Source organism: Gekko japonicus, unplaced genomic scaffold, assembly GCF_001447785.1.
Source record: "Gekko japonicus isolate JY-2015 unplaced genomic scaffold, Gekko_japonicus_V1.1 scaffold616, whole genome shotgun sequence".
NCBI lineage: Eukaryota > Metazoa > Chordata > Lepidosauria > Squamata > Gekkonidae > Gekko > Gekko japonicus.
The window spans coordinates 737236-763341 of NW_015167554.1; positions in this window are offsets into that span (position 1 = coordinate 737236).

Genomic DNA, 26106 nt, shown 5'->3' on the forward strand with positions numbered 1-26106 from the left:
TTGGCATGCATTTTTAAAGCTTGATGAAAAATTCTTCTTTTTTGTGGGCTGTTTAATCCATTACCATTAACAGATAGTATATTTAATTTTAGTTACCTTTTTTGTCTTTCTTTGTGATTACTATGTTTTTAAGTTGTAATCTAGTTTGAATTTGAGATTCAGTTCTAAATATTAGTTGTTGCTTTTTTTTCCTTTTTGTCATTTTTGTATAGACTTTTGGCTTCTGTTTGTGATAAGAACATAAGAACATAAGAGATGCCAATGTTGGATCAGGCCAAAGGCCCATCCAGTCCAACACTCTGTATCCCACAGTGGCCAGAAATACCAGTGCCATCAGGAGGTCCACCAGTGGGGCCAGGACATTAGAAGCCCTCCCACTGTTGACCCCCCCCAAGCACCAAGATGACAGAGCATCACTTGCCCCAGAGTCCCTATCTATACCTTGTGGCTAATAGCCACTGATGGACCTCTGCTCCATATGCTTATCTAATTCCCTTTTGAAGCCGTCCATGCTTGTAGCTGCCACCACTTCCTGTGGCAGTGAATTCCAAGTGTTAATCACTCTTTGGGTGAAGAAGTACTTCCTTTTATCCGTTCTAACCCGACCGCTCAGCAATTTCATGGAGTGCCCACGGGTTCTTGTATTGTGAGAAAGGGAGAAAAGTACCTCTTTCTCTACCTGCTCTTTCCCATGCATAATCTTATAAACCTCAATCATGTCACCCCTCAGTCGTCGTTTCTCCAAGCTAAAGAGCCCTAAGCGCCTTAACCGTTCCTCATAGGGAAAGTGTTCCAACCCTTTTATCATTCGAGTTGCTCTTTTCTGCACTTTTTCCAAAGCTATAATATCCTTTTTAAGGTGTGGTGACCAGAATTGCACACAGTATTCCAGATGAGGTCGCACCATTGATTTATATAGCGGCATTATGATATTGGCTGATCTGTTTACAATACCCTTCCTAATAATCCCCAGCATAGCATTGGCCTTCTTTATTGCAGTCACACACTGTCTCGACATTTTCAGTGAGTTATCTACTACAACTCCAAGATCTCTCTCTTGATCTGTCTCTGCCAGTTCAGACCCCATCAACGTGTATTTATAGTTAGGATTTTTGGCTCCAATGTGCATCACCTTGCACTTGGCCACATTGAACCCCATTTGCCATGTTGACGCCCACTCGCCCAACTTTGACAGATCCCTTTGGAGTGCCTCACAATCCTCACTGGTTTTCACCACCCTGAACAACTTCGTATCATCCGCAAATTTAGCCACTTCACTGCTTACTCCCAACTCCAAATCATTAATGAACAAGTTAAAAAGCAGTGGACCAAGTACTGATCCCTGTGGTACCCCACTGCTTACACCCCTCCACTGGGAGAACTGCCCATTTATACTCACTCTCTGTTTTCTATTAATTAGCCAGTTTTTGATCCATAAAAGGACTTGTCCTTTTATCCCATGATTTTTGAGCTTGCTTAGGAGCCTTTGATGAGGAACTTTATCAAAAGCTTTCTGGAAGTCAAGGTAAACAATATCTATTGGATCCCCCTTGTCCACATGTTTGTTCACCCCCTCAAAGAACATTAACAGGTTAGTGAGACAAGATCTTCCCTTACAGAACCCATGTTGAGTCTGCCTCAATAGGTTTTGTTCATCTATGTGCCTACTAATTCTTTCCTTAATAATGGTTTCCACCAATTTACCCGGTATCGACGTCAGACTGACTGGCCTGTAATTTCCCGGATCTCCTCTGGAACCCTTTTTAAAGATGGGAGTGACATTAGCTACCTTCCAGTCCTCAGGAATGGAGGCTGATTTTAAGGAGAGATTACATATTTTTGTCAGGAGATCCACAAGTTCACAATTGAGTTCTTTCAGAACTCTTGGATGTATGCCATCTGGGCCTGGTGATTTATCAGTTTTTAAGTTGTTTATCAGTTTTAGGACCTCCTCTCTCGTCACCTCAATCTGACTCAGGTCTTTCAACACCCCTCCCGAACTCAGCGGCTCTGGAGTGGGCAAGCACCTCTCATCTTCCACAGTGAAGACGGAGGCAAAAAATGCATTTAGCTTCTCAGCCATTTCCCTATCATCCTTCAGTACTCCTTTTACCCCTTGGTCATCCAAGGGCCCCACTGCCTCCCTGGCTGGTTTCCTGTTTCTAATGTATTTGAAGAAAGTTTTATTGTTGGTCTTTACATTTTTTGCTATATGCTCCTCATATTCCCTTTTTGCATGCCTGACCACAGACTTGCATTTTATTTGCCATAGCCTGTGTTCTGTTTTATCAGCCTCACTGTGACTAGCTTTCCACCGCTTAAAGGAATCCTTTTTACCTTTTACAGCTTCCATTACTTTGTTTGTTAACCATGTAGGCTTTTTCTTATACCTGTTTGTGCCTTTCCTAACCTGCGGAATATATTTTATTTGAGCTTCTAGAATTGTAGTTTTAAACAGTTTCCAAGCTTCCCCAATGGTTTTGACCCTTTCTACTTTTCCCTTCAGTTTCCTCCCCACATGTCCCCTCATATCAGAAAAATTACCCCTTTTAAAGTTAAAAGTGGTTGTGTGAGTCTTTTTGGCCAATTCCCTATTTGTACAAATGTTGAACTCAACAACATTATGATCACTGTTCCCAAGCGGTGCAATCACTTTTACATCTCTCACCAGGTCTTGAGTGTTACTTAGGACCAAATCAAGGATCGCCTCTCCCCTGGTAGGTTCCATGACCATCTGCTCCATAGCACAGTCATTTAGAGTGTCTAGAAACTCAATCTCTTTCTCTCGACTAGAACACATATTGACCCAATCAATGTGTGGGTAGTTAAAATCACCTATTACGACACAGTGTTTTTGTCTAGCTGCTATCTTTAATTCATTCATCATTTTATAATCCTCCTCTATCTTTTGATCCGGTGGGCGATAACAAACTCCCAGTGTTAAGTTTCCTTTTGGCCCCCCTATTTCAACCCACAGAACTTCAAGAAGCGAATCCAATTCTCTTAGCCTCTCGATCTTTCTGGACTTTATACCCTCTCTGACATACAGAGCCACCCCACCTCCAACCCTTCCCCCCCTATCCTTCCGATATAATATATAACCGGGAATCACCGTATCCCACTGATTTTCCTCATCCCACCAAGTTTCTGAAATACCCACAATGTCTATTTTTCCCTCTGACACCAAGCACTCCAACTCCCCGATTTTACCTCGGACACTTCGAGCATTTGTATAGAAACAGCTGTAATTTCCCATACTGGTTAAGCCTGCCACCTTCCTCTTGCAATCTCGAGACCTTGTCAGGCAGTCCATGTCACTAGCCATGGTCTCAGTGGACAATTTCAATCCACCTCCCTGTAGAAAAGCAACAGGTACCCCCTCATCTCTCTGAGATGAGCCAACCCGAACCAGAGACTTTTCATCTCCTGTCGGCTTTCCCCCAATATTCAGTTTAAAAACTGCTCTGCCACCTTTTTGATTTTAAGCGCCAGCAGCCTGGTTCCTTCTCGGGACAAGTGGAGACCGTCTCGCCTGTACAGCTCCCTCTTGTTCCAAAAAGAATCCCAGTGCCTAACAAACCTGAACCCTTCCCCTCTACACCATCGTCTCATCCACGCATTGAGACTCCTGATCTGTGCCTGTCTCTCCGGCCCTGCGCGTGGAACAGGTAGCACTTCTGAGAAGGCTACCTTGGAGGTCCTGGCCTTGAGTTTCCTGCCCAGCAGCCTAAATTTCTCCTCCAGGACCTCACGACTGCATTTCCCCACATCGTTGGTGCCGACATGCACCACGACCACTGGCTCCTCCCCAGCACTATCTACCAGCCTATCTAAAACACGCGTAATGTCCGCTACCTTTGCACCAGGCAGGCAAGTCACCATACGGTCAGTACGCGGGTTCGCCACCCAGCTGTCTACCTGCCTAAGGATCGAATCACCCACTACCAAGAGCCCCCCTCCCACCCTGCCCAGGGATGGTTCCTTGGTGCAAAAGGATAACCGCTCACCAGCTGGGGAAGAGGTCCCTTCTGAGGGCACATTCCCCTTATCCTCAGCACGGTGCCCTGTTTCCCCTAGACCCTCATGCTCCCTGACAGCAGCGGGGCTGCCAGATCCAGAGTGGGACGTAGCTAACAAGTCCCCGAGAGTCTTTTCTGTGCGCCTAGCTGACTGTCTCTGCTTCTCCAGGTCAGCCACCTTGGCCTCAAGGGAGCACACACGTTCCCTGAGAACCAGGAGCTCCTTGCACCGAGCACACACCCAAGACTTCTGCCCAGTGGGCAGATAGTCATACATGTGACACTCTGTGCAAAACACTGGATAGCCCCCAACCCCCTGCTGGCATTCTGGCTTCATAATTCTTTTAAAATAAGTAAATGTAATCCCCCTTTTAAATCCCTTTGTATTTATGTGTTTTTTTCTTGTCAAAGTCAAATTACTTTATGGGGAAAACAAGGAGCCTAGGGTTTTCACTTTCTGCCTCTTCTTGGGCGTCTCACAGAGCCCCTAGTCCAAGAGTCCCTGGGCTAAGAGCCACGGGCAAAGAGCCCTTTAGCTCGCCCTTCGGCTCGTGCCAGAGGCTCGTGCCTCTGGCAAGGTGCTTCCTTAAATAGAGGCCTCCCCCAGCAGAGTGCTGGCAGCAGCTATTCAAATGCACCCAGGCACTCAATCACATGCAAAACAATGCCCCTTCCTTTTCCTCTCAATTGCAGTCAATCACAGTCAAACAATGCCCTTTCCTCTCTCAAGCAGCCAGGAATCTGCAAAAACTCCAAGCGCTTCCACACACTCCCAGACCAGTTCTCCCACCAAAATCCTCAGCTGGATCCTCTCCGCTGAAAGCAAATAAAAAACCACTCACCCTTCTGTCTCCTGCTCCTGTTCCTGCTCAGAGCTCAGCTGGGTCTCCTCTGCCTCTGGCCAGGTGTTTCCTTAAATAGAGGCCTCCCCCAGCAGAGTGCTGGCAGCAGCTATTCAAATGCACCCAGGCACTCAATCACATGCAAAACAATGCCCCTTCCTTTTCCTCTCAATTGCAGTCAATCACAGTCAAACAATGCCCTTTCCTCTCTCAAGCAGCCAGGAATCTGCAAAAACTCCAAGCGCTTCCACACACTCCCAGACCAGTTCTCCCACCAAAATCCTCAGCTGGATCCTCTCCGCTGAAAGCAAATAAAAAACCACTCACCCTTCTGTCTCCTGCTCCTGTTCCTGCTCAGAGCTCAGCTGGGTCTCAGAGCTCAGCTGGATGATGTGCCTTCTTGGGTATCATCTTCTTCTTCTCCTTCCTCTTCTTCTTCTTCTCCAATTCCTTTTTGCCATCCTATATTCTCACCCTCCTTATCTAAAAAAAAATTATAATTTAAATATAGAGTCTATCCAGTATCTTCAAGATTTATAAGTAAACAACATTCCTTCCGGGAGTAGCCATCTATATTGTATCAAATTTTTCCTCAGCAGATTAGCCAATACGTCATAGTTTTGACGTTTTCCTTCTTTTAATATCCTAATTTCTGCTCCTGCTACTTTTAATTTGGTTGTATTTGCTGCTTGTAAAATTTGGTCTCTTGTTGTTTTCTTATAAAATTTTATGTGCACTTCTCTTGGTACTTTATGTTTTTTAGAATAAGCAGAGTTTCTTCTATAGATAGATTCTATGTCCTCTAGTAATTCTTTTTCATTTCCCATATTGAATTGTTCCTCCATATTTTGTACCAGTACTTCTTTCAATTTTTTATCTATTTGTTCAGTTATATTTTGGAATCTAAGAATGGTTCCTGCTTTCTCCATTTCTAGCATAATTATTGATTGTTCCGTTTTGTCTGTTTTTGATTTTATGTCCTGTACTTCCTGATCTAAATCTTCAACTTTTTCCTCTAAATGATTTGTACTTCCAATTATTTTTGCTATTTCTGCTTTAATTTCTTCCATGTCTGATTTTAGCTGTAATGAGATCTTGTTGATTTTATTTTGCATTGGCTCCAACTCTTTTTTAATTATCTCAGCCGTTTGTTGTGATGTTTGGTGTAGACAGTTTTGCATCATTGTTTGCAAATCTGCCATTGTCAATTGTGGGAGGTTTGCCTTTAATTTGGATATTCCCCCAATTTGGCTTGGTGAGGATGTAGATTTTTTTTTTTACTGTACCAGAGGCCATTTTTAACTTTAGCCTTCTGCCAATCAAATGTTATGTTATTATTCAGAATTCTTAACCTTCGTTAACCGTAATTACTTCTCTTATAATTTTGTTTAGCTCACAATTCTATTTCAAGACAAGCCAAAATTATTTTATCTTTCTTTAGAATAATGTTTTGTTTCTTGCAGGCAGTTCAGCGATAATCTGTCAAAAGTATATCTTTGGTCTTCTATTCTTTACAGTTCTGTGTTTTCAATTCCATGTAGTACTTGTACCCGCTACACTACTATCTTCTGCCTTGCCTTTAACTTTTCCTTTAAGAACCCCTTCTTTTTGCTTCACAGTCTCCACATCTACGTCAGGCTCTCTGTTTACACCATCAGTCTCGTGTCTCTTTGTTATGTCTCAGCCGTCGCTGCTGCCTCGTCAGCCCACCTCGACCAGGATCTACCTCAGCTGCCTCTCTCCACATCACTCTCCTTCTCTGCGCCACCGCACTTTCATTCAGAAAAAAAATATCTGCAGAGTTCCCCGTTGACCAGTGAGTTCCAACAATCTCAAGGCTTCCCTAGCTTTTAAAGAGTTGTCATGGTTAAATTGCATGCAAGTGCCAGCATCTGTCCTTGGGATGCCTTCAGATTATCTCTGACTATGCACTGGGGATAAACATTCACCAGTCATCAAAAAGGGGATACATTTCTTCAATGAAATGCCTGCTGAGGTTTAAAACCTATTGTTGGGGGGAAATAATGTGCAGGCTGTCTAACAAAAATAGATACAGGATTTGAATGCCAGATGCTTCAAAATGATGTGCTGATCCAAAAGATCCCCCCCCCCCCCAAGGCCTAAAGAATTCTGATCTGGAGAACCGGGTTTGATTCCCCACTTCTCCACATGCAGCCAGCTGGGTGACCTTGGGTCAGTCACAGTTGTCTCAGAGCTCTATCAGCCCCACCTACCTCACAGGGTGCCTGTTGTGGGGAGAAGAAGGGAAGGAGATTGTAAGCCACTCTGAGATTCCAAGAGAAGAGCAGGGTATAAATCCTCCTCCTTCTCCTCATGGTATAGCCCAATCTTTTCACATCTCAGAAGCTAAGCAGGGTCGATATTTGAATGGGACACCACCAAAGAAGACTCTGCAGAGAAATGTAATCACAAACCACCTTTGCTTTTCACTCAGTGAAAGCCCCTTGCTGGTATTGTCATAAGTTGGTTACAACTTGGTGGCACCTACATATATAATGCACTCAATAGCTCCTTTCTCCATAGATTTTCATTAAACGGTACAGTAGAAGTAAAATAATCCAAAGTTGTACAAAAAAAGAATCGACCATGGGCAGCAACCTGTAGTATTGTTGCCAATGATAAAGCAAGCACCTTGGTTTTATGGTACACCTGGATAGAACAGGAAAGATCCTGAGTTAGTTCTGGCATTGCGTCAGGACTGCTTGCATTTTCCTGTACTACCTTAGACTCAGTGGGTGGTATCCTACAGCCTTAGGAGCTTCCAGCCTACAAAGCCTTCCTCTAACTCAAGTGGTCCTCCCATTGGAGAAAGAGTCATTAAAGGAGCCTTCCCCCAGCTTAAACTTGCTCTTGGTGGAAGGGCCATTAAGTTGGAGGAAGGTTCCTTAGACTGGTGGAACATTTTGCACTTTGGTTAGTAGAGTGATAACATTCAGGCCAGTAGGCTAAGGTGAAAATGGTCCAAAAGCATAGGTCATTGTATACATACATACATCTTTGACATGTCTCATTTTTGGGCTTAACTTGGGATCCATGTGCCAAAAGCTGTGTGCCATTCAAATAGATCAGGTATGTCCAACAGGTAGATCGCCATCTACCAGTAGATCACGGAGGGATCAGAGGTAGATCACCAGCCCCACTTGGTCTTCTGGTTTGACTTACATTTAACTTACATTTAACACAAATAACTCTGAATAAAAGTTAAAGAAAGTTATTGAGACAGTTAAAGAAAGTTATATCTCAATAAAAAATGTTCGCAGTTCTTTCTGGATCTTCATCTCTCTGTTTTGTTTTTGCTTATTTTGCTTACCAGTAAATGACAGAAGGTGCATTATAAATGGGGGGGGGGCGGTGGAACCCAACTTTACTGGGTTAAAATCTAATTTGAAACTAATTTGAAACTTTATTTTTATGGTGGTAGATCACCAGCACTTTTGGCCGGAAAAAATAGATCACTACCTGTCCGAAGTTGGACATGCCTGAAACAGATGGTTGAAATATGTCATTCATGATAGGCAAGCCGACAAACAGGTATTGTTTGTGAATTTGCATTATGATGGCAACATCTGGAATAGGCTCCCATTCTTAAAGTCGACTTCTGCAACATACATTCATCTGCAACTGCCCGCTCTATTTATTCTGCTTCCTTAGAGTCCCAAGGGGATCTCGTGCCTTTGATTAATTGGATAGGAGTGGTATAGAAAACCACACCGTTGACAGGTGATTATTATATTTCTTTCATGAAAGTATGAAAGTCTCATAACTCATAGGCATCACGAGTGCCTACAAAGTTTGTGAGTTATTAAGGCCAGTCATAAGGAAAAAATATATAATTGCTTTTTACTGGTGAAATATTCAATTGAAGTTATGAGAAAACATTTTATTGATCTCCATTCCAAGTATAGCAGGCAGATAACAAACTAAAAGATGGATTTCTGTCTGTCCATATTTCTGTGGCCTGCAGACACAGTGTGTGTGTGTCTGTGTGTTCATAAGCATTCATTTTTGGTATTCACAGAAGATCACATTGACCACTAGAGCAGATCTGTAGTACTTGTGACCTTGTTTATCAGCCATGCATTGCAGCCCACCAGGGGCTTAATAAACCTATTTGCTGCTTCCCAAGATTGCAAAAACAGGGAGGTTGTCAAGCAGGCTTCAGTGCTTGACTGGTCTGCTGGATTGGGCTTGATGAGTAACAAGTTCCATAAGCTTGCACTAGAGGGAACATATTTCATTTTAATGGACAAGACACTTTACCCACGTGTATATTTCCATAAAAGCCCCCCCCCCCTAAATCTTTCATGGCAATTCTGCGAGTTAGGGGAGGCTGTCTCCAAAAATGGCATCCAATGTCCTGCAAAACCCCTACATCCAAAATTTTGCTGTCATGACCCTGAGGACTTCCCTATCTCACTGATGGGGCAGGCAATTGCACAACAAGGGATGCCATTTTCAGGAGTAGCCCTGCGTCTTGTGTAATTTGCAATACTTACTTACAAGAGAGTTGCTCATGGCATTTTTGGTGGTGAATGGGTGTCTGCTATTGGAAGGTGGTGTATGGGTTATTGGAAGGCTATGGGAAGGATGAAGGGTGTGGTAATGTATAATGAGTGATAATGTATAATGAAGCACTTGTCTATTTAAATCATGAATGCTGGTGGAAAAGAGCAGGATGATCTCTCTCAGGTTTCCAAAGAATGTTATGTCTAATTCTAATATATGTGACAAAGAACTTTAATGGATACATGTTGTCACATTTGACTGTCTCCGGATAAGGCCCGATATGTGCATCTTTGCCAGAATGATTAAATGGTTTTGCCATAGTTAGTCAATACATTGTTAAAAGAACTTTGTCAAAGAGGTTCTGGAACTCTGTTCCAACACATTCCCGCAGAAAAAAGCCCTACTCCTTCCCATTTTCTCCCATGAGAACAGGAGGGAATGGAGAGCAGGGATGGGCATGGACTGGCTCACAAACTAAAGGCCATCACAAATTTTGGCCAGTTCATAGTTTGTGAAGCAATGTTTGTGAACTGAAGAGCTGCCACAAACTTCCCCACATTTTGATGCAGTTCATGGCAGCTCATGAAGAGCAGAAATCAGGCGTTTAAATGGCTCTGAACCATTTAAACCTCTGCTTCCTGCTCCCTGCAGATTGTCATGAGGAGCAGAAAGCAGGGGGTTAGTGGCTCACGAACCAATATGAGCCAGCTTGTCGGTCTGTGGTTCAGTTTGTGATCCAGCCACAAACCGAACCACCAAAATGCAGTTCATGCTGTTCCCTAATGGGAAGACACAGTGGGGGGGGGGGTGTTTGGCCATTCTGGCATGGCAACCAGAAAGAGATGATGGGGACATGAAGGGAGCAGTGTAAGTGATGGCCTGGTGTCACTTCCGAGGAAAAACATCACACTTCCCTAGGACTCACCAGGAACTCTATGGTAAAATCATAGAGTTTCCAGTGATTCTTAGACAGACTGACATCATTTCTGGATTTCCCCAGCAATTATTACGATTATTGTTCTTCTGCCAGCTGCAGCAGCACAAGTAGGAAACAGGAGCTGGGGAGGAAGGGATTTCCCACCCCTAGCAGAGGCTTGGCAGCCCTAGGCTGGAAACACAAGCAAAAGGGCAAAAACCAAAAGACTCTTGAGCGTCAGCTTTCAGCCTGAGAATTGTGGCCTACAGTTGGCCAGACAATCATTTAGCTATCCAAGAGACAGAGAGGAAGATCTGCTTTCCATTTAGAAGTTTCCTTCCTCCTTCCTTATTAGTTTCTGTACTGTAGCTGCAGTGGCTCAAGTGGTTAAGACGCTGAACTGCAGGCTGTGGAAGGTCAGTAGTTCAGCAGTTCGAGACCCGAGTGTGCCGCATGACGGAGTGAGCTCCCGTCTCTAGTTCCAGCTCCTGCCAACCTAGCAGTTCAAAAGCAAGAAATTGCAAGTAGATAAATAGGTACCACTTCAGTGGGAAGGTAACAGCGTTCCATGCGCCTTGGTGTTTAGTCATGCCGGCCACATGACCACGGAAACGTCTTCGGACAGCGCTGGCTCTTTGGCTTTGAAATGGAGATGAGAACCACAACCCTAGAGTCGGATTCAACTGGCTTTCGAGCAAGGGAACCTTTACCTTTACCTTTACTATCATACTTCATTTAATTGTTGTGAACCACTTTGGGTCCCCATTTAGAGAGAAAGTTGGGATATGGATGGATGGATGGATAGATGACTTTGGAGTTTCCAATCCTTGTGTGAGATGAGAGATCATTCCTAATGACCCTACAACATCACTGAGTCTGCTGCAACTATCTTCCATTCCTGGTGGCAGCAGAAAGGCAAATGTGAGAGCAAGCCTAAGTGAGTCTTCTCAGAAGTAAGCCCCATGTACTTCAAGCCATAGGTCTCAGCAGAAGCCCCTGAATTTTACTGTGAGGCACCTTGTGGATTCCAGTGGTCTCAGAAACACTGGTTAGACTATTTCTTTTTTAAGGCATGATCTACCTTATAAGAAATCTTTAATCATAATGGTAATAAAAGTAGAATGTAGTCCTAGCTTGTTCAAATAGCACAGCAGCCGTAAAGGGTTGAGCCATATACATAATTGATGTTGTTAATTACATGGTCATATTCTGCATGCTGAAATTGTAGCCATGGGCCAGAAACATGTGATATATTTTTTTCTTTGTGCAGACCTTCTGATTCTACTAAGCCATACTGACAAACATTAATGAAATGTTCTCCCAATGTGTAAAACCTGAGCACTGCCCAGTGGGGTATAGGTGGTTTTATGAAATGACTTCCTCCCCCCGACCTGGATAGCCCCAGCTAGCCCGATCTTGTCAGATCTCGGAAGCTAATCAGGGTCAGCACTGGCCAGTATTTAGATGGGTGATGACACCAAGGAATGCCAAGGTCTTGATGCAGAGCTTAATACTTTGTAAGGGATTGGTGTTCTGCTGTTGATTGTCTTTTCTTTCTAGGTTTGGCTGGCCACTGGGAGAGGTAAAGAGTCACCATTTGTGGCCATAGTATTGTATTTTGGGTGGCCCCTGAGGCCAAAAGGAGGTCCATTGGTTTGCAATCGGGGCTCAGTGAGTTTGCTTCTGTTGAGTGGTTGGGGCGACAGGGCTTGAGATGACCTGGCTTCATCCCGCTGCTATTCAAGGGGAGACATTGATCCACTTGGGTGGAAATGAGGACTGCCAGAGGGATGGCAAAGGTGGCTCGCCCAACATATGGCAAGGAGGTGGTCTGGAGCAACCCCTGGCCTTGGCCAATTTCTGCACTCAGGGTTTGCCCTTGCCACAAAAGGTGTAAATCATCAATAACGTGGCCAGAGGTCATTTCGGGGGGGGAACGCGGGGGAACACAGTTCCCCCGGGTGAGGTGCAGGGGGGCGGGGCACATGACGAAGCCCCGCCCCCTGCTTCCAGCCGCCCCGCTTCCAGCCCTCATTCAGCCAGGAGGAGGCAGGAGAAGAGGGAGGGTAAGTTGCTTCCTCCCCGCCTCTCCCCACCCCTGCCTGGGGCCAGGGAGGGCCTTGGCGGGGCTTCCTCGCACTCCTGCTGGCCTTGCAGGTCCACCGCTGGGCCCCTGATGTCAGGGGGTGTTGCATATGCTAATGAGTTATGCTAATGAGTTCCCCTAGCTCTAACCCTGAACGTGGCCCTTAATTAAACCCAATCTAGTGTCTGTCTCTTTCTTCCGACTGGCACACCTCTCTGTCCTCTCATGCATGGTAGTGGGGGCAAAAAAAATATCACAATTTTCTTAAATTTTTGCTAGTGTATCAGCACTTATAAAGTAATGGCTGGCTGTGGTGTTCCTTCCAAATTGAAGACAAGATGATTCAAAGTCATTAAGACATATTTGTCTAGCTTAGTAGCTATAAAGGATGGATAAAGTATTTATCACTCCTCTGACAACCCAAACCAGCCATCTAATGACAAAGAGGGTAGGAGCTTACGTTTTCATTGGTTTCCCTTCATTCAGAAATATGAAATGGTAACCAGGAGAACTAATGAATCTTGAGGATACAAATTACTGCTAAAGGGAAGAAGAGATTGGATTCAAGATAATGTATTTATTTCCCCGTTAAGATCATAATTTATTTAGAGGCATATTTATTTTCCTCACCTTCGGGAAGAAGCAACAGAGCCAGAGAAAAAAAAGAGAGAGATTGTGGGATGTCAATTCTTTTTTGAGGGCCCCTTTATAAAAATAGGGCCAGTCTGTGTGTGTTGAGCTGCCTTGAGCACACAGCACATATTGTGGCAATTACTCTGGGAGGTTCACATTAAACATATGTTTGTAGCCCTGGTGTCAGTTATCACTGGTAAAAAAAGTACCACTAGGGATGTACAGATATGTCCCTTTTCTTTTTTCTTTGCTTGTTTTCTCATCTTGCTGTGGCTGTTTTTCACTTTGTCCATGATTTTGTTCTTGAACTTCTTAACTGCCATACTGCTTTTACATTGCATGCCATTTATATAAAGTGGCTTGGTTCCAGACTAGACATTTCTGCAGGTGCAAAGATTTCTGCCCATGGAGTCCAATTTCCCTGCCTCCCCTCTTTCATGGCAGCTGCAAATGCACACCATCATCTTCCTGGGGGTGAGGTGGGGGGGTCACATCTCCTGCTGTAGTGGGGGACCTCGTGAACTGATTTCCCACTGCCACTTGATGGGGCAGTGGGAGGAATGGGGGGGGAGGGTGTCAGTGCACCACACCAACACACAACATCATTTCCAGTCTGGGATCAGAAGTGATGCCATCACATTGGTGTGACACTTCAGAATTCACCCAAAACTCAATGGTTTAACCATAGAATTTTGGGTGAATCGTAAAGTGCCACTCAAATGCTATGAAGTCAGATGCAGTTTTGTGCCAGAAATGACATTGCACATCAGCATGACACCAAATATCTTGTTTTTTTGGTGTAGTGGTTTGGTGTAGTGGTGAAGTGCGCGAACTCTGATCTGGGAGAACCAGGTTTGATTCCCTACTCCCCCACTTGCACCTCCTGGATGACCTTGGGCAAGCCATAGTTCTGGCACAGCTGTTCTTGAAAAAGAGCAGTCTCTGTCAGAGCTCTCTCAGCCCCGCCTACCTCACAGGGTGTCTGTTGTGGGGAGGGGAAGGGAAAGGAGTTTGTCAGCCGCTCTGAGACTTCTTCGGGTAGTGAAGGGCGGGCTATAAATCCAATCTTTTCTTTTACCCACCCAAATTATCTTGTGTGGGTGCCAACTATGGTTGGTCACCCTAGGGACAAGGGACCTCTAGTAACAAGATCTCAGCAGCCATTTCAGGTTGCCGTGGAAGGGGACAAATTATTGGGATATTTGCTTAATATAGCAGAGTTTGCCCAGTCATAGGAGTGTGATACCGAGTGCAGGAAATAAACCTCCCGAGAAGGTAAAAACCGACATTTAGTTAAGTAGACTCAGTTCACATTCAGGTTGCAGTCGAAAGGAGAGAGAGAAGCCTAATCTAAAGAGTTCTTTTCCTATCACAAGTGGCCAGCTAATTCAGCATCATGTGTACACAAGTATGAAAGCACTGTTTCTACAGGAGAACCCTGTAGAGATCTGTGACTTCATGAAAAGCTGGGGGTGGGGCCACAACCATCTGAGGGAAAACCATAGAGTTTTCGCTTGGATGACCGTGGCCCCGCCCCCAGTGTGCCTGGCGTGGTTGCGTCACTTCCAGGTGACGTGCACGTCGCGTACTTTGGGGGTGGGGTTCCCCCGGGGCCCGATCCGCCAGCGATGGGGAACGGGCCTCTGAGGTGGGGGTTTCCCCACCCCCCGGGGGGACTTGGCAAGCCTACAATTATTGCAAGCAGCCCACCCCTGGGGTTTTTGCTGGTACTCAACAAGGCCTCTTCAAAGCATTTTGTCACCAAAAACAAAATGACTCATGGCTTCCTTCCTGGTCACTGCGAGTTAAACTCAGGCTGAGCTCAGCTCAGACCCAGTCAGCAACAACATGGGTCCAGGAGATGAGATCTGGCACCTCCAACACCATCAGCACCTTCTTTATTGTGTCGTCCCAAGCAGTAGCTTGACTGGCTTGGCCTGGGAACCGGCCCTGTCACTCTGCCATTCTCAGGCAGGCTGCCTCATGTATCGTACTCAGAAGGAGAAATAAATGGAAAGATAAGTGAAAAAAAGGGTCTTGAGGGGACCGCATAGTGTTGAAGAAAATAGGGATTTTTTAAAAAACAAAACCATCATAGAATCATAGAGTTGGAAGGGACTTCCAGGGTCATCTAGTCCAATCCCCTGCACAATGCAGGAAATTCACAAATACCTCCCCCCACACCCAGTGACCACTGCTGTATGCACAGAAGAAGGCCAAAATAACCACACCCCTCCCGGATCTCTGGCCATACTGGCCTGGAGGAAAATTGCTGCCTGAACCCAAAGTGGTGATCGGCATTTCCCTGGGAGTATAAGAAAGGGCCACAACAACTAAGCACTGCGACAACCCTTCCTGTCCTCCCTTCTCATGATCTGCCTAAGTTCACAGAATCAGCATTGCTGTCAGATGACCATCTAGCCTCTGTTTGAAAACCTCCAAAGAAGGAGAGCCCACCACCTCCAGAGGAAGCCTGCTCCACTGAGGAACCGCTCTAACTGTCAGGAAGTCCTTCCACTTATATACAATCCTCTTAAAGAAACATATACCACAGGCATCTCCAGTCAGAGGAAGTAAATAATATGATGTGCTGCTGGTCGAAGCAGGCAATACTGCTCTTGGCAGACCAATAGTCGGCCTTGGTATAATCCAGATTCATGTGTATAAGCTTTTGAGTTATACACAATTTGCCATCAGAGCCAGGAATTAAGAACAAAAACAAAAACAGGTATTCAAACTGTTTACATAGCTGAGTCTGCAGGGCTTTGGGACAGAAAGGTAGAAAGCCAGAGGTGGAAAGCCATTAGAATACAAATAGTCTGAGCTTCTGGGTAGGAAGTGGAGCAGCAGTAAGGCTGCCCTGTAGCCTGCCATGTAAAAGCAAAGCCAGCAAAACCTTTGCTGGCATAGAATCAAAATAAGGGTACAATGTTCATGTGCTTAATTTCTGCATAGCAGGTGGCTCTTAAAAGCACAGGATCAAACCCCATGAAGAGAGCTGGCAACTCTAAAATCATGAGCTAGATTTTTTTGTTGGGGGGGTGGAAATCTCTCTATACTGTAGAGACTCCTATAGCATCTACAGGAAGGGGCACTGAAATTGCATAATAAATATTGAAGAAGAAGATCGGTACAATGGGACTTTGTACATTACCTTGCTAAGGAATGAAGGCTAATTTTCCTAAGCACTCTGTTACCCATTGAGATGAAGTCGTTCTGCCCATCCAACTCATTATTTTGATCTCGTCACTAATTGTGACATGACTCACTCAAGATGACAGGAAAAGGAGCTCTTTTTAGAAACAGCTGAGCTTGCGTAATGCAGCTCGCTCCGACACGACTTGCAACGCCTGCCCCATGTAAAAGAAGTTCTTCCTGACAACTACAAGCACAGTTGCTTCAAAAATAACAAGCCCGGTAATAGAGCAACTTCAGTTTCTCCTAGTGATTTTTGCTAACAGACACACAAGCTTTGAGCAACGATTTGGATCGTTGTTTCCTTTCCAGAGAATCCTGTTAGGCGCACCAAGTGTTTTCCTAGAAGAGGCTCAAACTGCCTACTCTGTATATTGATACCTGTTCATTGCTAATGAGGAAAGGAGAGCATAAACAGGAGTGAGTATGTTGGCCAATGTGGTCTGCCTTACAAACCTAGTCAGTCAAAACAAGAGCTGTGGTAAATCTTCTACAGGTAAATGCCATCAAGGTGCTTTCACCAAACTGTTTCATAAGAACATAAGAACATAAGAGATGCCAGTGTTGGATCAGGCCAAAGGCCCATCCAGTCCAACACTCTGTGTCACACAGTGGCCAGAAATACCAGTGCCATCAGGAGGTCCACCAGTGGGGCCAGGACATTAGAAGCCCTCCCACTGTTGACCCCCCCCAAGCACCAAGATGACAGAGCATCACTTGCCCCAGAGTCCCTATCTACACCTTGTGGCTAATAGCCACTGATGGACCTCTGCTCATGTTGCCTCAGCTGTAGGTATCGTTACCCAAAGAGAGAGGAATATGTAGGCTCTATAATATAGGTAGCTTCCTAAACACATGTAAAAACCCAACTGTGGTCCTGGTCACACAGAAGGTTTTGGCCCGGGAGAGGGACAGATCGGGGGCGCAGCAAACGGGCGCAATCTCACCGCAACATCTGGGAAGCGGCACGCACCCATCCCCGATCCATCCTTAAAGCCGGAAAACCCGCTGCAAAAAAGAACCACCTACAGAGGAGGACTTACCTGGAACACCGCATCAAGCTCGGCCGTGGGATCACCGGCACGCCCGTCATCCAGAGCAATCCAGGCTCCCGGCCAAACTGCGCATGCGCACACATGCACAGTTCGGCTGCCGCACTCTTCCTTCAGTGGCTTCTCCCTCGGTATCTGATCGTGCTGGGGAGGAACTGCGCGGCGGCTCAGGGGATCTATGTGATCCCGCCTCTGCGTGTCTCTTTTGGTGCTGCTTTCAAAAGCCGCACTTTGCCCGTGCTTCCCCCCCATGTGGCAGGGACCTGTATCTGCCAGGATTAATCTTATGGGGGGGGAGGAGGAGGAGACCCTGCCCTTCACTTGGAGTCTCAGAGGGCCTTACAAACTCCTTTTCACTTCCTCTCCCCACAACAGACACCCTGTGAGGTAGGTGGGGCTGAGAGAACTCTGACAGAAACTGCTCTTTCAAGAACAGCTCTGACAAGGTCTCATTCTGGGACATCACTGCAAAAGAACAAGACAAGAAAACAGTTCTTAAAGAAAAGTTAAAGCTTATTGTCTATATCCAGTTACAAACTGAGGAATGAATTAGCAGGAATAATACGGCCAAGACCATATAGCTTCTGTGATTGGCAACTAGTGTCAGTTCACCAACTGTCTTTTCCTGTGGGATTTGGGAAGGGGAGGAACTTCAGTGAGGTATAATGCCATAGAGTCTACCTCCCAAAACAGCTTCTTTTCCCCAGGTGAACTGATTTCTGTTGCCTGGAGCTCAGTTGTAATAGAGGGAGATCTCCAGCCAGGTTGGCAACCTGACTTTGCAGAGATACTAGACTCTTGACCCTGGGGATGGCCAAACTAAGGGAGCTGGAACTAGCAACATAAAGGTTGTACCTAGTGATCTAACAAGGCAGTTCTCTCAATCCTCATTTTAAGTAGGCTGCTCCCAGCTACATCGCTAGCAGGTGCCGGAGCTCCAGAGGCTATGCTGTGTTCTGGTCAGCCTCATGTGAGGAAGTACTACTCTCAGAGCACTGTTCTAGATCCACAGTGAGGTTGTAAATGACCAGTCTGGCACTGTGGCTCCTTAGTACTACCTCAACCTGGGACTTCTGCAGCCACTGTTCCTTACCTGGTGGATGTATCAGGGGCCCAGTCATGAGGCCTCTCTGACAGGGCATCCTCCGGAGCTGCTGGGCCATTGTCTTCAGATGCCTTTGTGGAGCCAGGTTCTCCCTGGTCCCTCTGTTCCTCCTCAGCCCCCAGTATTGGCTCCTCAGCCTCTTCCCCTGAAGATTCAGTGTCACTTGGCAGGTCAGAGGAGGCCATGAGGGAGGAAACAATGGGAGAATTAATTGCCACTGTTTGCTGAGTGGACCCTGAAATGCTGGCTTGGGGGCTGTTCAGATTGGCTTGTTCCAGGGCCAAGGGAGCACTCACTGAAGAAGACCCTGATGCTGGGAAAGATTGAAGGTCAAAGAAGACAGGGAAAGCAAAGGATGAGATGGTTAGACAGTGTCATAGATGCAACGAACATGAAATTGAGCCAACTTCAGAGGACGGCAGAAGACAGGAAAGCCTGGCATGATCTGGTCCATGGGGTCACGAAGAGTCGGACTCGACTGTGTGACTGAACGACAACAACGTCTACTCCTGGACCCTACATTTGGGAGTTTGGCAGCAGCCTCAAAGATAATAAATGGGGGGGGGGATCTTTTCTTTATGGCTAAGTTGCTGTTTACCCTGACCTAGATATCCCAATCTTGTCAGCTCTCAGAACCTAAATAGGGTCAGGCCTGGTCAATATTTGGATGGTGAGCCACCAAGGAAGTCCACAGTCGCTACACAGAGGCAGCCAAGGGGAAACCCACCTCTGAATATCTCTTGCTTGAAAACCCTAAAGGGTCAGCATAAGACACCTACAAGTTGGTGGCAAAAATAAATAAATAATTTTTTTTAAAGGCAACCCCCCAAAAATCAGAAAAAAAGGAAAAACTGCGCCACAGCACTCACCGTTTCAACAGGCCCTGCAGCAGAAGCACAAAGCTTTATTTCTAATTAAAATAAATAAATCACAAGCAACAATTTATCACATCTGTCTCCCATCCGTTCTCTGAGGAACTCAGGGAGAGAGTACACAATACTTTTCCTCATTCCAAAGGCGACAGGGAAACTTTGTGATCAAGAAAGCCTCACTGATCCTTCCTAGTCTAAATCAAACATCCTAGCTACTGCCTCTGTCATGAAGCACCTTCCCTTCTCCTCTCCTTCTTTAACCAATAATCACTAGAACTTTACAAAGCTGAAGCCATACCTTGGTGTAACTCATTTCTTGGAGTAATAATATATGTCTCGTGGTGGTGGGCTCTGACCTGGATGGCCATGGCCAGACCAATTTCGCCAGATCTTGGAACTAAAGCAGGGTTGGCTCTACTTTGTACTTAAATGGGAGACAATCAAGGAAGTCCAAGGTTGCCATGCAGAGGAAGACAATACCAAACCACCTCTGTTTGTCTCTTGCCTTGAAAATCCTATGGGGTCGCTGGAGTGGAAAGTGCTGTCAAGTCACAGCCAAGTTATGGCAATCCCTCATGGGGTTCTCAAGGCAAAAGCTTAACAGAGGGGTTTGCCATTGCCTGCCTCTGCATAGCAACCTCCTTTGTGGTCTTCCATCAGTGTACTCATCAGGGCTGACCCTACTTAACTGCCAAGATCTGACAAGATCAGGCTAGCCTTGGCCATGTAAACGTATCTACTGGACACTGCTATATAAAAGGTTCATGTGAGTCCCAGTCCTTCTTGGTAAAGGTGTTTTCATTGGTTTGGTTATGCTATGTCCAAATGTTATTCCAAGTCCTTCAAAAGATTCCACCCTTCATTTGTTTCTGGGAAAGTGGTTGCAGTCTTAGGAGAAGACTCTAGCTGCTATATGTATTTTCTTTCCTAGGCAAAAGATTGTAAACCACCACTGATAATATGTTTTTTTTGTTTAAAGTGAAACTGAGGCTCAAATACTTTGGCCACCAAATGAGAAGGGAGCACTCACTGGAGAAGACCCTGATGCTGGGAAAGATTGAAGGTCAAAGAAGACGGGGACGGCAAAGGATGAGATGGTTAGACAGTGTCATAGATGCAACGAACATGAAGTTGAGCAAACTTAGGAGGACGGCGGAAGACAGGAGGGCCTGGCGTGATCTGGTCCATGGGGTCGCGAAGAGTCGGATTCTACTGTGCGACTGAACAACATCAAAAATCTGCTCACAGCATCAGCAAATATACATTCATGAGATCATTCATGAGTCTTCAAAAGGCCATCATTAACAGATTAAAAATATTTTTCTTTCATTATGTAACTCCATCTGTAATTAAAAGATAAGCACAAATTTTAGCGTCATTTTGATGTGGAGGACCTGAAAAGTTGCACAGAAAGGACTGGAAGGGAATGGGGAGTTTTCTTTGACATATCAGAAGACTCCATTAGTGATTCACTGACGAAAAACTTCAGACGTCCTGTACCCTTGAGTATGTTTCTTCTCTTGTGGTGTTTTGGAAATCTATGTGCTCACGGACTTAGCTACTCCTGCATAATGTGTCTTTCCTGTGTAGTATATATTATCTACAGCAGAGATGTTGAATTAATTTGTTACAAGGGCTGGATCTGACATAAATATCACTTTGTTGGGCCAGGCCATGTGTGCCATAAAATGTAATGCCAGGTACTGAAGATATAAACTATACAGGACAGCAGCTGGTAAGCTCCAAGTTGTTGTATCCTCACTGCAAGGCCCCATGGGGTGGGAGGGGGGGGGCAAAGGAAAACCGATATGGGCAGACTGCAGAACTGGGCAGATGCTCCCATGCTGCTTGACTGCTGTAGACGAGGTTGTTCCGCCATGCTGAAGCCACAATCAGAATGGGTCTGCCCACTCCTCCCCCAAGTAGTCTCCTGTTCCCTCCCTTGCACTAGTTGCTCACGGGCCGCATAAGAGCCCTGGACAGGGCAGTTCCAGCCCCCGGGCCTTATGTTTGACACCCCTGATCTTCGGGCTCCTTATTTCCTCCACTTCCTTTCTCAATTAGTATTGCAGCTATTTCAATTATCTCCTGGCCTGCCCCAGTCATAAATCGCACAGCAGCCTGGGATGGGATAGCTCATATGGTGACAGATCTGAGGCTTCTTTTCCATAAGGTGGAGATCCATTTAGCAAGAAAGTGGATGCAGCTCATTGGGGGAATGAGAAGCATCTTCACTGTCACATGTGTCCTTCAAGATTGAGCAAACGGGTAAACCCTGCAATTTCTTCTGGGTTGGTTTCTCCATTTCCATCCTATCTGTTTCTGTGGTTCACTGACTCCCACGATGTGGCAGAGGCAAGTATTTACCAGATGGTGGATACTTGGATATTTATCAAGTGCACCACTAACCACTGGTTGTGTGAGCATGGAAGATGACCCAACTGTATAAGAATAATGTGTACCTTCTGTCAAAATATACACTTTCCTTAAAAAAAATAAATCAGGTGTTGCTGCATGATAAAATGGTGCTCAGTATCCACCCAACAAGACCTCCACTCTCTTTCAGGTCGATTATTTGCTCAAAATCATAGGTCATCTCAAAACAATGTTCCTCATGAATATATATGAAAGATTTTGCAGATGACTAAACATATACATCTCTAGATTACAATCATTGTCTTTTTCACACCAGAATTATGGGAGAGCCTCTATCAAGCTTTATTAGGATGCACTTAATTTTAGGACTCCACCCCTATTAGAACCAGGATAAAGCACACCCATTACTAATTTTCCAAACTGCTACACACAAAAAAGTAAAGGCTTGTATGTCACATGCTTATCTAGATCAGACACAGATCTAAAATCCATTAGCACAGTAGTTCAACACAGCAGGCCTGGAAAAAATTTGTTTGGGAAATCCTATATAAAACTCAGAGTCATATACTTGTTAGGATTTTTTTAAAAATCTGTCATCCGAATATACTGGTGGGTTTATTTAAAGCACAATTAAGGACTGTCCTCAGTGAGCCACATGTCACTTCTTTACCCCACCCCTCATATCCATACAAAGCCCAAGCAAGCTCCTCATTTTTTTCTGGTAGTGGAAAATGTCACCAAGTCACAGCTGACTTGTGGCAACCCCATAGAGTTTTCAAGGCAAGAAACAAACGTTTCTCACACGGGCCGGAAAATGTGGGGGGGAAGTGTGGCTGTTTGCCCCGGAGCAAAATAATGCACGGCCGCCCAATCACACGTCCCATCAAGGTCCCGTGGTTAGGAGGTGAGGTGCTGGTCACACGGCTATCCTGCAGTGGGGCAAAGAAGCGGCGTGGCGCGATCACAGCAGCAATTGCTAGGCGCCGCTTCCATAGCAAATGGGTGGGTTTTTAACTGAAGTTTGTGCGCATGTGCTGTTGGGCGCTTTTATGCATCCTGCAGAGACTTGGGGAGGGGGACCCTTGTTTGTGAAGGATGCCACGAATTCCACCAGAAACGCGATCAGACGCCCGCCCTTGCCCCGCTGTGTTCGGAAACCATTACCTTGTAAGTATTAGTTTTTAAGTCCGCATCTTCAGCGGGACGCCACGGGATAGCCACAGGAGCACTACGCTTCCCAGATGTTGCGGTGTGATCGCACCTGGAAAATCTGCCTATCATTGGTATCTTTAGCGCGGCAAATGCTCCGTGTGATTGGGGCCAGAGATGGTTTGCCATTGGCTGCCTCTGTGTAGCAATTCTGGACTTTCTTCATGGTCTCCCATCCAGGTTCTAACCAGGGCATACCCTGTTTGGTTTCTGAACCCGGAATAGATCAGGTTTCCCTGGGCCATCCAGGTCAAGGCTCACTCTTTTCTACTGCCCTGTATTTTCACAGTTTTGAAGGGGTAGTTTCTGCATGCTCAAAGTCCAGGTACATGACCTTGGCTGCATTCAGACATGTGCGCACACCTGGATCATGGCTCTGCTTGTATACACACCTCGTTTCTTTCCCTCCTTTCTTGTGTGAAGCGCAATGAAGGAACTCTCTTTAGCACAAGCTATTGTGAGCAGCAACCTATAAATACAGATAAACCAGGATTCTAAACCTGAATTAAATCATGGTTTAAAATCCCAGCTTGAGCATCTATGGGGGAAACTAACTGCTATTAACTTCAGAGGGTAGCCATGTTAGTTTGCAGTAGAACAGCCAGATTTGCACCTTTAGAGACCAGCAAGATTTCCGGGGTATTTGTAGTCAACTTGCGTGCCTGCATTCATGTATCTCCGGTAACTAAAGGTGGTTTTGAACAGGCATTCCAGGGAAGGAACCTAGAGAATTGAGTGACCATGACAACTAGCTGGGTTTGTGCACATCCCAACTTGATGTCAACTTCTCATAATATCTGACGGCAGCATTAGTGAGCTCTGATCCCTAGATTCTCGTGGTCTGGCATGTCTCACAACATCAACTCTGCATTTAATAAACTCTTCATCTGCTCTGTTTTCTTAATTACTGCAGTTAAGGACCTCTGGTTTTCCTTCGTATTAGAAGGCACTGAAGAAAAAAAAATATTTACGTTTATTCATTTCATTATGTCTTATAGGTACAGATCATCAGTTTTAACGTGACTAATGAACTTCTGAAAGTTGTTAAGGTCACTCAACTGTTGGCACTGTACTTTTCACTACAGGGGAAAAGAAATCACTAGAATTGGAGATGGGGAAAGATCCATTAGGTTATCCGGTTCATCTTTCTGCTGAGAAATGCACCAACTGTCATGTCTGATTGCCTAATTAAAGGTATTCTTCTTAATGGAGTCTTTTAGTGTGACTTTCAAAATAATGGCTTCCATCGCTATTACAGGAGATTATGTTTCATCTTGCAATGCATCACCTAGGATTGTTGCAAGGACTTATAAGTGGAAATGCAGATACTGTGAGTAGGAATGATTTCAAATGTCTCATCCCTGCGGTTTCAACCTGAAAGTCCCTGTTCCCGTGTTACTTTTTCCTTTGGCTGAGTGGAACTTTTGATTCTTTATTTCTCACACCATTCTTCTATTTCCTCATACCTCATTTCCCATTAATGCATTTCCAGTGTTATCTATGCATCAAAATAATCAGTGTTATATATTTATTAAGAAATCGAAATGATGAACATTGTAGATATAAATGGCATGTAAATTGCATATAACAAACTATACAATATGCATATGTGAAAAGAGTGGCTCAAACGTATTGTTTGTGGAACCTAAGCTTTCCAGTCAATGACCAATGCATGGCCTCTAGCTTTGTGATACTAATGCATTTATACTGTTTTCTTTCCCCCATTGAGAAGTAGAATAGGGCTGGGGAGTGTGGGTGGGTGGGTGGATGCCAACTGGAAGGCCACAGAACAAAAAAGAACTCTTTTTCTTGCATTCCAACAAAACCCAGAAGAGACTGTGTACATACCGGCTAGGGATGCCAAGCTTCTGGTGTGGCCTGGAGATCTAGAATTACAAGTGATCTCCACACTACAGAAACTGGTCCCCTGGAGAAAATGAATCCTTTGGAGGGTGGACTCTATGGCAGTGTACTTCACTGGGGTCCCTGTCCTCCCTGGGCTCTACCCCTAAATCTCCAGGAATTTCCCAACCTGCAGCTGGCAACCCTACCCCTGCTCGGGGCTGGAGAGAACTGACAACCCTAACATGCCCAGTCCTCCCCCACCCACACACACACACATGCCTCCTAATGATAGTTTCTTGGTTGAATTGCTTGTACGTCTCATCCAGAAAGCAGATGCACCCTAGGCCGGTCACAACGGACATGAGTTTATCCCTAATGTCAAGCATTTCTAAGAGGAGGAGGAGGAGGAGGAGGAGGAGAAGAAGAAAAGGAGGAGGAGGAGGAGATTGGATTTATACCCCATCCTTCACTACCTGAAGGAGTCTCAGAGCAGCCTTTCCCTTTCCCCTCCCCACAACAGACACCCTTTGAAGTAGGTGGGGCTGAGAGAGCTCTTTCCAGAACTACTCCTGAGAGAACAGCTCTGAGAGAACTGTGATTGACCCAAGGTCATGCCAGCAGTTGCATGTGGAGGAGTGGGGAATCAAACCAGGTTCTCCCAGATTAGAGTCCGTGCTCCTAACCACTACACCAAACTGGCCCTCACACCATAGGTTGTATCCTGCCACTCCGCTCAGACACTGAAAGGAGAACAAAGTAGGCGTCTGATGAATATGACTGGGAAAGGTAGTTTATAGTCAATGTTCTATGGTAATTAGACTGTGATTCTAGCATTGGGGGAACATGGATTCAAATCCCACACTCAGCAATGAAGCTGGCTGGATGACCTCTGGGACAGTCAGTCAGCCAAACGTCCCTCAGAGGGTTGTTGTGAGGATCAATGGGAATATGGAAGTCATATACGTTGCCATGAGAGCCTTGGAGGAAGGGCAGGATAAAATCTCTCCCTTATAATAATTGAACAGTGGGGACCAACGTTCTAAAATGCGCCCCGTTAGTGTATGGCTGATGAAACTGTCAGTTATTATAAGGGAGAGATGGGGACCAATGAGAACGGGAATCCGGGTCCCGCCCACACCACCACTGCTCCGAATAACTACCTTCAGTCCACGACGCCATTTCCAAGGAGGAGGACTACGAGGGCGCCGCCACTTCTGATTTGGTAGGCTGGCTCCGGCCTCCAGTCGCCCCCTCCCAACGCTCCCAGGCCGGCGGACGGAGACTCCGGCCTCTGATCGCCCGCCTCGCCCCCTCCCAACCCTCCCAGGCGGCGGATGGAGCCTGCGATCGCCCGCCTTGCCCCTCCCACACCAGGCCCCGGCCGGCGAGAGAAGGCTGCGGCCTCCTCTCACCCGCCTCTCCCCCCCTC